The sequence below is a fragment of the Panthera onca genome, chromosome C1, assembly GCF_046562875.1.
Source record: "Panthera onca isolate mPanOnc1 chromosome C1, mPanOnc1 haplotype 2, whole genome shotgun sequence".
In the NCBI taxonomy this organism is placed as follows: domain Eukaryota; kingdom Metazoa; phylum Chordata; class Mammalia; order Carnivora; family Felidae; genus Panthera; species Panthera onca.
This window is the reverse complement of record NC_138346.1, coordinates 78,020,676-78,033,553: the sequence shown is the minus strand read 5'-3', so window position 1 is coordinate 78,033,553 and position 12,878 is coordinate 78,020,676. Positions and strand designations below refer to the sequence as shown.

At 34.9% G+C, this 12,878-nt stretch overlaps 1 pseudogene; it reads right to left on the bottom strand.

Moving 5' to 3' along the window:
• Positions 1-11,333: 11,333 nt before the first annotated feature.
• Positions 11,334-12,121, bottom strand: LOC132670977 (small ribosomal subunit protein eS4-like; annotated as a pseudogene).
• Between the last annotated feature and the right edge of the window lie 757 nt (positions 12,122-12,878).

Sequence of the window (12,878 nt, the reverse complement as noted above, 5' to 3'; positions counted from 1 at the left end):
CCCTCCTATACTGTCGGTGGGAATGCAAACTGGTGCAGCCACTCTGGAAAACAGCATGGAGGATTCCGCAAAAAGTTAAAAATAGAACTACCCTGTGAAAAAGACGTTTAGAAATAGCTTTTGATCCTGTTGCATCTCCACATTTTTATCTTTCTTTGACGTGTACTGCTACCTAAGTCTAGTGTTAGGAACATGCACTATGATGAAATGTTTGAAAAATTAAAAAAAAAATTTAAATATAAATCTGATAGAGATATCTTTTCACTTTAAACCTTTCTGAATTGGCCAGGATAATAGCAATATAAAGGTTACAGAAGCCTAAGGGCACCACTAGCAGAAGGTAATGTGGAACCACCGCCACTAGAGAACCATTTCAGCCATTCATGGTGGTGACGGATGGCAGGGAATATCACAACTAAGGACTAACATTGTCTATACCTAATCTGTACTTGGTGGGAGGTATATACACTAATGATGACTTTTGTATACTAGTGAGTCTTAAAATTTCCACTTTAATTTTCACTAAACTGTTTGAAAAACCATTGGTATGGGCAGCTATTATCTATGGTAGGTCCAAGTAGTTTGAAATAAATTATTTCTAATTGAACCAGAATAATTCACATGGAAGAAATAATGACAAGATTCCTTTTAAAATGTTTAATTATGAAATATTTCAAATGTGCAGAAAAATATATAGTGGACACTCATGTGCCCATAACCCATATTTACCAGATGTTGCTTCATATATGCTATGATCTGAATGTTTGTGTTTCCCCAAAAATCATATGTTGAAACCCTAACCCCTAAAGATGATGGTATTAGAAGGTAGAACCTTTGGGAAGTTTTTAAGTCATGAGAGAAGAGCCCTCATGAATGGGATTAGTGTTCTTAAAAAAGAGACCTCACAGAGATCCCTCACCCTTTCCACCAAGTGAAGGCACAATGAGAAGGTGTTGGCTATGAACCAGGACGTGGACTCACACTGGAACACAACCATGCTGGAAACATGATCTTGGAGTTCTAGCCTCCAGAACTATGAGAAATATGTTTCTATTATTTGTAAGCTAACTAGTCTGTTGTGTTTTGTTATAGCCACCTGAATGGAATAAGACTGTATGTTTTTAAAAAAGGAAACATATCATATACATCTAAATAACTTCTTCTGTATTTCTCCCTTCCTCCATTTTTTACCACCAGAGATTATCACTGTTCTGTGGCTGCTGCAACTCGTTCCTAGGTATGTGCTTAAACTTTTTTTATTTAAAAAAAAAAATTTTTTTTTAACATTTATTTATTTTTGAGACACTGAGAGACAGACATGAATGGAGGAGGGTCAGAAAGAGAGGGAGACACAGAATCTGAAACAGGCTCCAGGCTCTGAGCAGTCAGCACAGAGCCCGACACGGGGCCCAAACCCACGGACAGTGAGATCGTGACCTGAGCCGAAGTCGGACGCTTAACCGACTGAGCCACCCAGGCGCCCCTGTGCTTATACTTTTTAAACATATGCATAAACCATAAGGAATAGAAAGAATTGTTTCAGATGTTTTCCAGCGTTATCTGAATGGTATAGTATACACATCCTTTTGTAATCTGCTAATTTAACTGAACTTTGATTTTGAGATTTATCTGTTTTAATGCATGTATATTAGTTCACTTATTTCAATGTTTATAGTATTCCATTGCATAAAAAAAAAGTCAATTTCTCTATTTCTTTTTTTTAATGTTTATTTTTGAGACAGGGAGAGACAGAGTTAGAGTGGAGAAGGAACAGAGAGAGAGAGGGAGACACAGAATCTGAAGCAGGCTCCAGGTTCTGAGCTGTCAGCACAGAGCCCAGTGTGGGGCTTGAACTCACAAACCATGAGAATGTGACCTGGGCTGAAGTCCGCCACCTAAGCAACTGAGCCACCCAGGCGCCCCTCTCTATTTCTTTATTGATGGGCATTATTAATGATGTCTATTTTATAAAATGTTACCACAATACAAGCATTCTGTGCACATGTATAAGAAATACTCTAGTATATTTACCTAAAACTAAAATTGCTAGATCAAAAAGTGTACATTTTTGCAATTTTAATGAATATTGCCAGTTGCTTTCCAGAATGATTTTACCAAATCATACTCTCATTTGCAGTGAATTAAAAAAAATTGATTAAAAGCAACACTTAATTTTTGTCAACGTGCTAAGTATGAAATGATTGTTTTAATTTATATTTCATGAAACTATTACCCTTAAGGATCTGTTAGTTTTTAATTTTTTTACTTAAAGTGATATCAACATGTAATTGAAGGATCAAGCAATTTTTCCAGTTCTGTCCCAGGATATAGAGATCAAGAAGGAGCAGCAATCCCAGCATTTCAAGAAAAAAGAGCCAGATATACTTTAATTTCAACTTTTTTTCCGTATGCATTGAATACATGGTGAACAACTGGCCAAAATATAAAGAGAAACAGTACCTTAGAGAGAGAGGAGATATAAGCACTCACTTACCTCACTGGACAGAATGCAACACTGACATCCAGCTTTCAACAAAAAAATTATGAGACCTTATGAAAAGGCAGGAAAAGACACACTCAGAAGAGACAAAACAATCATTAGGATCAAATACAGATATGACACAGATGTTGGAACTACCTGACAGGGAATTTAAAATGACTGTGATTTATATATTAAAGATGCTAATGAAAGAGGCAGAAAACATGCAAGATCAGATAGATAATTGCAGCATGGACATGAAAATTATAAAAATGAATCAAATTGAAATGCTGTAAATGAAAAACACAGTAATAAAGAATTTCTTTAAAAGACTCATCAGCACATTTGGCATGGGGAGAGAATCAGTAAACTTGAAGATAGGACAAAAGAAATTATTCAAAATGCAATACAAAGAGAAAAAAGAGAATCAGAAATAGGATATTAAGAGATATGGGACAATATTAAACATGTTAACATAAGTATATTAGGAATGCCAGGCAATGAGAAAGGAAATGAGCAGAAGAAATATTTGAAGAAGTAATGAGCAAAATTTTCCAAGATTAATGGCAGACTCTAAGTCACAGATCCAGAAATTCAGAGACCAAACAGGATTAATCCCATCATACAACACCTCCCACCTTAAGGTATATCATATTCAAACTGTTGAAAACAAAAAACCAAGAGAAAATCTAGAACTCAGTCGGAGAAAAAATTACCATTTTTTTACAGAGGAATAGAGATAATATTTATGGAAAACTTCTTTTCAGAAATCATATAAGCTAGGAAGCAGGAGACATCTCTAAAGTCCTTGGAAAACAAACAAACAAAAAAACACCTGTCAAACCAAAATTTTATACCCAGTGAACATAAATTTCAAAATTAAAGAAAAATTTAAGAAAATTCCCAAAAAAGAACCTAGGAAACTCATTGTCAGCATATTTGTTCTACAAGAAATGATTAATGTTTAGGCAGAACTAATATATCAGAGAAAAACTGAATGTATACAAGGAAATGAGGAATACAAGGAATGGATTAGATAGGACTATAAACAAGGAATGCAGTGTGCCTCTACCACCTGAAAAAGGCAAGTAAACAGATTTTCTCCTAGAGCCTCCAGAGGGAACAAGCTTTGTCAACATCTTGACTTTAATCCAAAAGACTGAATTTGGACTTCTGACAAGCAGATAACAAATTTGTACTGAACTAAACTACTACATTTGTGATAATATATTACAGCATCAATAGGAAACTAATATAGCTGTATATTGCAAACCTTAGAACAACCATAAAATGGTATAAAACATAAAAAATGTTTTATAATTTTTTTTGATCTTTATTAATTTTTGAGAGAGAGAGTGTGAGTGGGGGAGGAACAGAGAGAGAGGGAGACACAGAATCCATAGCAGGCTCCAGGCTCTGAGCTGGAGCCCCATGTGGGGCTTAAACTGGTGAACTGTGAGATCATGACCTGAGCCAAAGTCAGACACTTAACCAACGGAGTCACCCAGGTGTCCCAACCATAAAATATTTTTAAAGACATATAAATAATAAATTAATGGTTAACTAATAATGAAACTATTAAACATTGTTGATTAGCATGAGAAGGCAGAAGAAGAAAAAAGAATAAACAAAAACAGCTAGCAATATGGTAGATTTTATTGCAACTATATCAATAATGACCTAAATGTGAATGGCCTAATAAACGTACCAGGTAAAACAGAGATTGTCAAATTGGATTAAAAAAACCACAAAATCATAAGATGTCTATGTGAAACCATTTTTTAATATAAAAATCTATAGGTTAAAAGTAAGTGAATGATGGAATAGATATCATGCAAACACCTTCCAATAGAAAGCGGGAGTATATTAATATTAGACAAAGTAAACTTTAGAATAAATACTAGTAAAAATAAAGAGGGTCATTACATGATGATAAAGGGTATAGTTGTCAAGAGGGCAGTTTTAAATGTGTATATACTAACAACAGAGCTTCAAAATATATAGAAAAAAACTGAAAAAAACTGAAAGGAGAAATAGATGAATCCACAATTATAGCTGAACACTTCCACTTCTCTCAGTAATTTATTGAACAGAGTAGATAGAAAGTCTGTAAGGATAGAGATGATCTAAACAACACTGTAAACCAACTACTTCTAACATACAGGGAATGGTCCCTAAAGAAAAATAACATCTACTTTATTTTCAATGTAAGTGGAATATTCACCAAAACAGAGCATGTGCTAGGTCAAAAGAGAAACCTCAACAAATTTTAAAAAAAATCCTACACAGTATGCTTTTGGACCATAACAGAATTAAACTAGAAATCAATAATAGATATAGGGGAAATCCCCAAATATTGGGAGATTAAGCAACATACTTTGTAGAACTTATGTGACAAAGAAGAGTGTCAAGGGAAATGAAAACATATTTTGAACCATGGGGCACCTGGATGGCTCAGGTGATTAAGCATCTGACTTCAGCTCAGGTCATGATCTCATGTTTGTGGGTTCCAGCCCTGTGTTGGAACACAGCTGTCTGTGCTGACAGCTCAGAGCCTGCAGCCTGCTTTGAATTCTGTATCTTCCTCTCTCTTCCTACCTCCCCTCCACCCCCCCACCCCAGCTTCTGCTCTCTCTCTTTTAAAAATAAATAAACATTAAGAAAATTAAAAAAAAAAAAAGATATTTTGAACAAAATGAAAATAAAAACCACATAATATCAAAACTCTGTACCTATTAGGTATTCTTAGAGGAAAAATTACATGGTTAAAAGCTCATATTAGAAAGGAAGAAAATTCTAAAATGAGTATCCAAGCTTCTACCAGAATAGAGCAGTAAAAAGAGAAAATAAACAGAAGGAAATGATAAATGTAAAATCAGATGTCAATGAAATTGAAAACAGACAAACAGTAGAGACAGTCAATGAAACCAAAAATTGTTTCTTTGAAAATATCAATGATATTGATATCAATCTCTAGTTAGAATGTCCAAGAAAATAAGACAGGACATAAATTACCAGTATCAAAAATAGAGGAAGAGATATCACTATAATTTCTACAGACTTTAAAAGGTTAAGTGTATAATGCAGGCCCCCAATGGCTCACAGTGATGAGTAGCTCTTGGTATTCATGCTCTTATGCAATACTCTCCCTTTGACTGTAAACTGGACTTACTGACTTGCTTCTAATGGATAGATCATTCTATAAATAATGGACTATCTCTCCTGAGATTAGGCTTTAAATGACTTTGACTTTCACCTTGGGCTCTCTCACTTGCTTTTTCCTATAGTGCTTCTCCTTGGGAACTCCAGAAACCACGTTGTGACACAGCTTTGTAAAGGCCCACAGGGCAAGAGACTGAGACCTGCTAACAACAACCTGAGTGAAGTGGTTCCCCATCCCCCAGATTGAGTTCAGATGAAACCATTGCCTGGCGAACAGTTTAACTGCAATTTTATAAGAGATCATGAGCCAGAGACATATAGGTGAGTCAGGTTCTTTCTTTGATCCATGGGTTTCCAAACCATGGAAACTGCGAGGAAACAAATGTTTTATGGTTTAAGCTCTGCTCTCTAATTTTTAGTGTAATTTGTTACCCAGCAATAAATTACAAGTTCAATAAAAAGATGATACAAACCGTCTCATGCCCATAAATTTGACACTATAAATAAAATGAGCCAATTCCTCGAAAGATACAAACTACCAAAATTTACTCAAGAAGAAACAAATAACCTAAATAATTCAATACCTCTTAAATAAATTGATTTTATAGTTAAAAATCTTACACATGCACACACACACACACAAACAACAGACTCAGATTCATTGATGAATACTCCTAAACATTTAAGGAATAAATAATAACAAACAAAATCTCTTCTAGAAAATATAAAAGGAGAGAATATTTTCTAACTTAGTTTGTGAGACCAGCACTATCCTAATAGTAAAATCATAAAAAAGTATTGCAAAAAAAAGAAAACTACATACCTTCATGGACAGAGACACAAAAATTCTAAAAAAAAAAAACAAAAAAAAAACAAAACAGAACAAAACATAACTTAGCAAATCAAATCCAACAATGTATACAAAGAATAATATATTATGACCAACTTGGTTTTATTCCAGAAAAGCAAAGCTTACCTATTACAAAATCAATCAATATAATGCATGATATTAACAGACCAAATAGAAAAAAGATCATTGTGGGGAGCCTGGATGACTCAGTCAGTTAAGCATCCAACTTCGACTCAGGTCATGATCTTGAGGCTCACGAGTTCAAGCCCTGCATTGGGCTCTGTGCTGACAGCTCAGAGGATTCTGTGTCTCCCTCTATCTCTGCCCCTCCCCTGCTTGTATTCTGTCTCTCTCTCAAAAATAAATAAAACAGTAAAAAAAATTTTAATAAAAAGTAGAAAAAAGAAAAAGATCATTTTAATATATGTAGAAAAAAGCATTCAATAAAATTAAATATCCATTTATGATACAAACTTTCAGCAAACTAGGAGTAAAAGGTAACTTATCCTAATAAAGGGCATATCCAAAAGCCTACACATAACACCATACTTATTAGTGAAAGACTGAATACTATCTCTCTAAGATCTGTAGCAAGGCATGGATGCCATTTTTCACTACTCCAATTTAATATTATACTGCAAAATTTATCCAATGTAATAAGGCAAGGAAAAAATTAAAAGCATATAGGTCAGAAACGAAGAAATAACTATTTTCAGATAACACAATTGTTTGTTTGGAAAATCTCAAAAAGCTCCTACAACTAATAAATCAGCTTATCCAGGTTGCAGTATACAAAGTCAACACCAAAAAATTAATTATATTTCTATAAATTAGCAGTAAGCAATTATAATATGCAATTATTTTATGTGGGTTTATTTATTTTAAGGTTTATTCTTTTTTATAAGTTTTTTTTTAATTTTTTAAAATATAATTTATTGTCAAATTGGTGAACACATAGTGTGTAAAGTGTGCTCTTAGTTTTTGGGGTAGATTCCCATGGCTCATCACTTACATATAATATGCAATTGTTAAAACAGTACTGTTTATGATTGCATCAACACATTTAACATTGGGAAATAAACCCGAAGGAAAAAAAAAGTAATATATAAGGTGAAAAATATGAAAGGTTGACAAAAGAAATAATAATAAATAAATTGAAAGATACACAATGTCCATGGATTAGAAGACTCAATAGTTTTAGGCTCCAAAAAGCTTACTGAAACCTCTGTGTGTTTTGGTGAGGCTTATCCACTAGTGAGGTTCACTTCAGGATGACAGGGCAGTGCTTCTGTGTTTTGTTGGAAGACCCACATGCCAATATTTGTTGAGCTTACCTCGGGCTCTTCAATTTCTCTTGGGAAGAACCATTCAGTTTAATGATAGGATGTGCTGATAAATGCCTGACTGTATAAACATTCTATTCAAATGAGCTGGGAAATAAGACTAGGGTAGGGGGAGTGTTTCACTATTTAATGGGTAAAATTTCACTTAACATCTTCTTTGTATTGCAATGCCTCACACCCACTTTCAATTGACCAGTTTCTCTGAATCTAGAACTTCTATAGTTCAATTTATTGCAGGACAAGGCTTCTGGTTTCCTCACAAGGAGCTGGCAGGGAAGCAGAAGAGACTTTGGTTTTAACTCCATTTTATGCTCACTTTAAATTAGCCACTGTACTTTCCATCCCATCTTTCATCTCTGGAAATAAATGCTGCTTCTATCCTGAGCCTTTTATGGTTTTTACTTGGTAAATTAGTGTGCTCTGTTATAGACATCCTCTGTGCTGGTATTGGGTCTTAAATTCCTTTTACTCTTTTATGTCAATAACCATACTTTCGTCCAGTCTCAACAATATATCTTGCAAATATTTATGGATATCATTCATTGACTGTGGCTCTCTTTTCTATTTTAGTGGAGTTGTATAAGGCAGTAAAAATAAATGAACATTTTAATTCAAGCCATTTAATTTTATGTCTGAGGTTGATAAGGCTTTCATATGAATATTACTCATTCTCTTTTTCCTTTGTGAATTGTCAGTTAATAGTCTTTCTCCATTTTTCTATTGGTTGTATACACATACATGTGTGTGTGTTTGTGTTTTGTTTGTAGGCAATCTTTACTTCCTGAGAGATGGAAATAACTGGAACAAGAGAGAAAATTTGGTTGTAAGACACACAAATGTGACATCCCTTTGACTAAGAAAAGCAAATTATATTTAGTAAAAATATTTTTAATTATTTAAAAAAGTGATATCAAGCTCCTACTACATACTACACACTATGATAAAAAGTGGAAATTGCAAAACTTCATTTTTATTTTCCTCAAAATACAAGATTCATTTTCTGTGCCTCCTCAAATGCACTCAGCCCCATCTGCTACCTACCCTTACTTGTTTGCCTTTCCCCTAGCCTGATCATCCCTGCATACAATTTTGATTGAGATTGCACAGGCCAATTTGTGGAGAATTTACTTCTTTATAAAACTGTATGTTTTAGCAATGGCCGTTTGCCATTTTAACCATTTTAAATGTTCAGTTTAGAGGCATTTAATTACATTCACATTGTTGTACAGCCATCACTACCATCCATCTCCAGATCTTTTTCATCATTCCAAACTGAAACTCCATATCCATTAAACAATAATTCCCCATATCCTCCTTCTCCCCACCCCTGCCTACCACAATTCTGTTTTCTATGAGTTTGATTACTCTAGGTATCTCATTTAATGAAATCATACAGTATTTGTCCTTTTGTGACTGGCCTGTTTCACTTAGGATAATGCCTTCAAGGTTTATCCATGTTTAGCATATCAGAATTTCCTGATTTTTATGGCTGAATAATATTCATTGTGTGTATATACCACATTTTATTTAACCATTCATCTGTCAATGGACACTTGGGTTGCTTTCTCCTTTTAGTTGTTGTGAATCGTTCTACTATGAAAGTGGGTATACAAATATCTGTTTAAGACTCTGTTTTCAACTATTTTGGAAGTAGAATTGCTAGATCATATGATAATTCTATTTTTAATTTTTGAGGAACTGCCATGCCATTTTCCACAGCAGCTGAACCATTTTGTATTCCCACTAACAGGGATTCCAATTTCTCCACATCCTTGCCAACACTTGTTATTTTCTGTGTTTTTGATAATAAACATCCTAATAGGTGTGAAGTGGCATCTCACTGTGGTTTTAATTTGCATTTCCCTAATGATTTGCTGTTTTGAACATCATTTCATGTGCTTATTATTCATTTGTATATCTCCTTTAGAGAAATGTCTATGGAAGCCTTTTGGCCATATTTAAATTGAGTTGTTTATGTTTTCTTGTTTTTTTTGTTTTTTTTTTTTTTTTTTGTCAAGTTGTAGGAGTTCTTTATTCTGGATGTTAACCCTTTATCAGATATATGACTTGCAGATATTTCCTCACTTTTCGGGTTGCCTCTAATTCTGTTGACTATGTCTTTTGATGTACAAAGTTTTTAATTTTGATGTAGTCCAATTTATATGTTTTTCTTTTGTTGCTTTCTGCTTTTTGTGTCACATCCAAGGTATCACTGCCAAATCTAATGTCACAAAGCTTTTTCCCTATGTTTGCTTCAAGAGTGTTACAACTTCAGGTCTTGTATTTAGGCTTTCGATCCATTTTGAGTTAATTTTTTGTACATGGTATTGGCATAAAGTAAAAGTTCAACTTCATTCTTTTGCAGTGAGGTTATCCAGTTTTTCCAACATCATTTCTTCAAACATTCATTAATTTTTGAAAATTCTTGGACAGTCTATCGTCAAATATTGCTTCTGTCATATACTCCTTAGCCTCTTTTTCTGTTAGAAGTTTTAATATTCAACATACAATGTAACTCTTGCTCTTTTCTGATTTTCATTCATTTTTTTTCTCTCTGTGCTTCAATCTAGTATTTTACAGTGATTTATATTCTAATTCAGGATGATCTTTGCTGTGTCCAATGTAATAAGCCCATCTCTTTTTTTTTAATGTTTATTTTTGAGAAAGAGAGAGAGAGAGAGAGCAAGTGTGGGGAAAGGGTAGAGAGAGAGGGAGACACAGAATCCGAAGCAGATTCCAGGCTTTGAGCTGTCAGCACAAAGTTGGACACGGGGCTGGAACTCACAGACTGCAAGATCATGACCTGAGCCAAAGTCGGAGGCTTAACTGACTGAGCCAGCCACACGCCCCAGCCCATCTATTCTAATTGTAGTTACTATATTTTTTTGAGCTTTTATGCCTCAAGAGAGTGAATTCTATGGGCTGACTGACAGATCCTGGTTAAGTTCCACCAATTAGGGGTACTGGCACAGAAGAGTAAAGGAAGGGAGGAGAGCAGAGGCAGGATATGCATAGCCCTGGTTTTCTCCCTCCATCCCTAGTCCCTGAAGGTGTCTGTATTCTTGCAGGATTATGTTCTGCCAGCCAGCTGTCTTAAACAAAACTTCATCTGAGTCCAGTAACTGTTCTTCCCTCACCTCTTTAGGGTTGAAGGAGATGATCTGTCTTGCTAATACCAGTTCTTAGACAATGCACCAACTCTAGTGTTTTCCTTATAATCCTACACTTAGCTTTGTCCTATCATTCAACACTTTTCAAATAACTCACTTTGGGCAAACTATTTTTTTGTATCTGAGACATTGACTATAGTGGAATTGATATGTAGATGAACTTGGTTTATCAACATTTTATTAACTGATTTCAGGAGTTTTTCATAGTTTTAAAGGCCATTTTCACACAAGTATTCTATAAAGTGTCCCATGTTGCCTTTTACCACTGTTTTTCATGCTGTATTATCTTTAAGTATAAAGACTTCCAATCATGTCACCAAGAAACCATTTCACCCACTGCTCTGTTTGGCTGCCCGTGTCTTGTCTCTCTCTCCAGCATTGGTGAGGCAGGTGCCTTTCCAAAGGGAAGAGAAACCCATTGTTTTATTGCCTTTGTGAATAATGAAAATGTGGGAGAGCTGGTTGGCAAACCTGTTGCCACTGGCATCTTTGACATGAACTACACTGAAAGAACCATTGTGTCACTCTCTGTTGGTGGTCACACCAATTCTTCCTACGTTAACACCTTCAGTCACCATATACAGATTACCAGTGTCACACTTGATGAAATTAGTAAACTCCCAAGTCTCCACATCAGTATGAATAGTGTCATTCGCCTTGATGAGAGTATTAGGGTAGTGGATTGTGCAAGCATCAGCGGTCATCGGATGAGGGATTCCTTTTGTTTCCACAAGGATCTTTCTCACTTTGTACAACCTGTACTTGGTTTCCTCAGATGGAATACCATGAATAGTAAAGTGCCTCTTGGTGTCACGGGTTAGACACCAAGATGTCTAAATGCCACTGCTTTTGACATCCATAAAACCAGGAGGTAGGTTATATCAGTTTGGACCTTGCTGCCTATCTTAATGCAACACTACAGGCTTATCTTCTTTACTTCGTCTTCTGTTAGGGCACACATAAGCCTGCTCCTTAGGAAAATAATGAGAGGGAGACATTATCTCAGCCTATGGAGATTTGTATGTATTTGGATGAGGAACAGACACACCAGTTAATCTAGCATCCGATGCTTTAGAGATGCTGTATGCTTCATATGTTTCTTGGGACCATGAGCCATGGCTGTTCCAGGCACAAAAAGCTTCTTTTATGGCTTCAGAGCTATGATTCATATGGTATTTCTTGTGATATTAGAAATGAGTTATTACTCATTTTCCTACAATTTTTGTGGCTATTTTTACTTGTCTATTTTCTGTTTGACTTTTAGAATCTGCTTATCAAGTTAAAAATATAATACTGGTGTTTTTATTGGACAAATATAAAATGTATAGATTAGGAATAGGTGAAATCTTTATGAGTCCACTTACTCAGGAATGTAGTACTCTTTCAATTTGTTCCAGTCCTCATTTGTATTTCTCACCGGTTTTTTAGAGTTTTCTTTGGAGAGGTTTTTTACAGTTCCTATTATCCTAGATATTTTACACAGTTGTTATTGCAAATGTTGTCTCCTTCCATTATAACCTGTAGCAGGTTTTGATTTACACATAGGAAGCCTACTGGTTCTTGATATGACTATTTTAATTTTGAACCCACCCATTTTATTGAGTTATCTTCATGTTTGTAGTGGTTGTAATTTTTCCAAGTTTTCCTTTAACCAGACTCTGGTAAGAGAAAAATAGAAGAAGCACTCAGATGCTGTGTTTAACAGAAACTTTAAGCAGGAGGTGACCCTTTAATGGAGTCCCCAGATTCAAAAGGGATTTTGATAGTTGCGAATAAAGGTGAAAGATATATGGGAAGAAATTCTAGATTAAGGAATGAACGTAAGGTAAAGATTAAAAGAAACAAAGTACATGGTTGACTTGAGGACTTACATG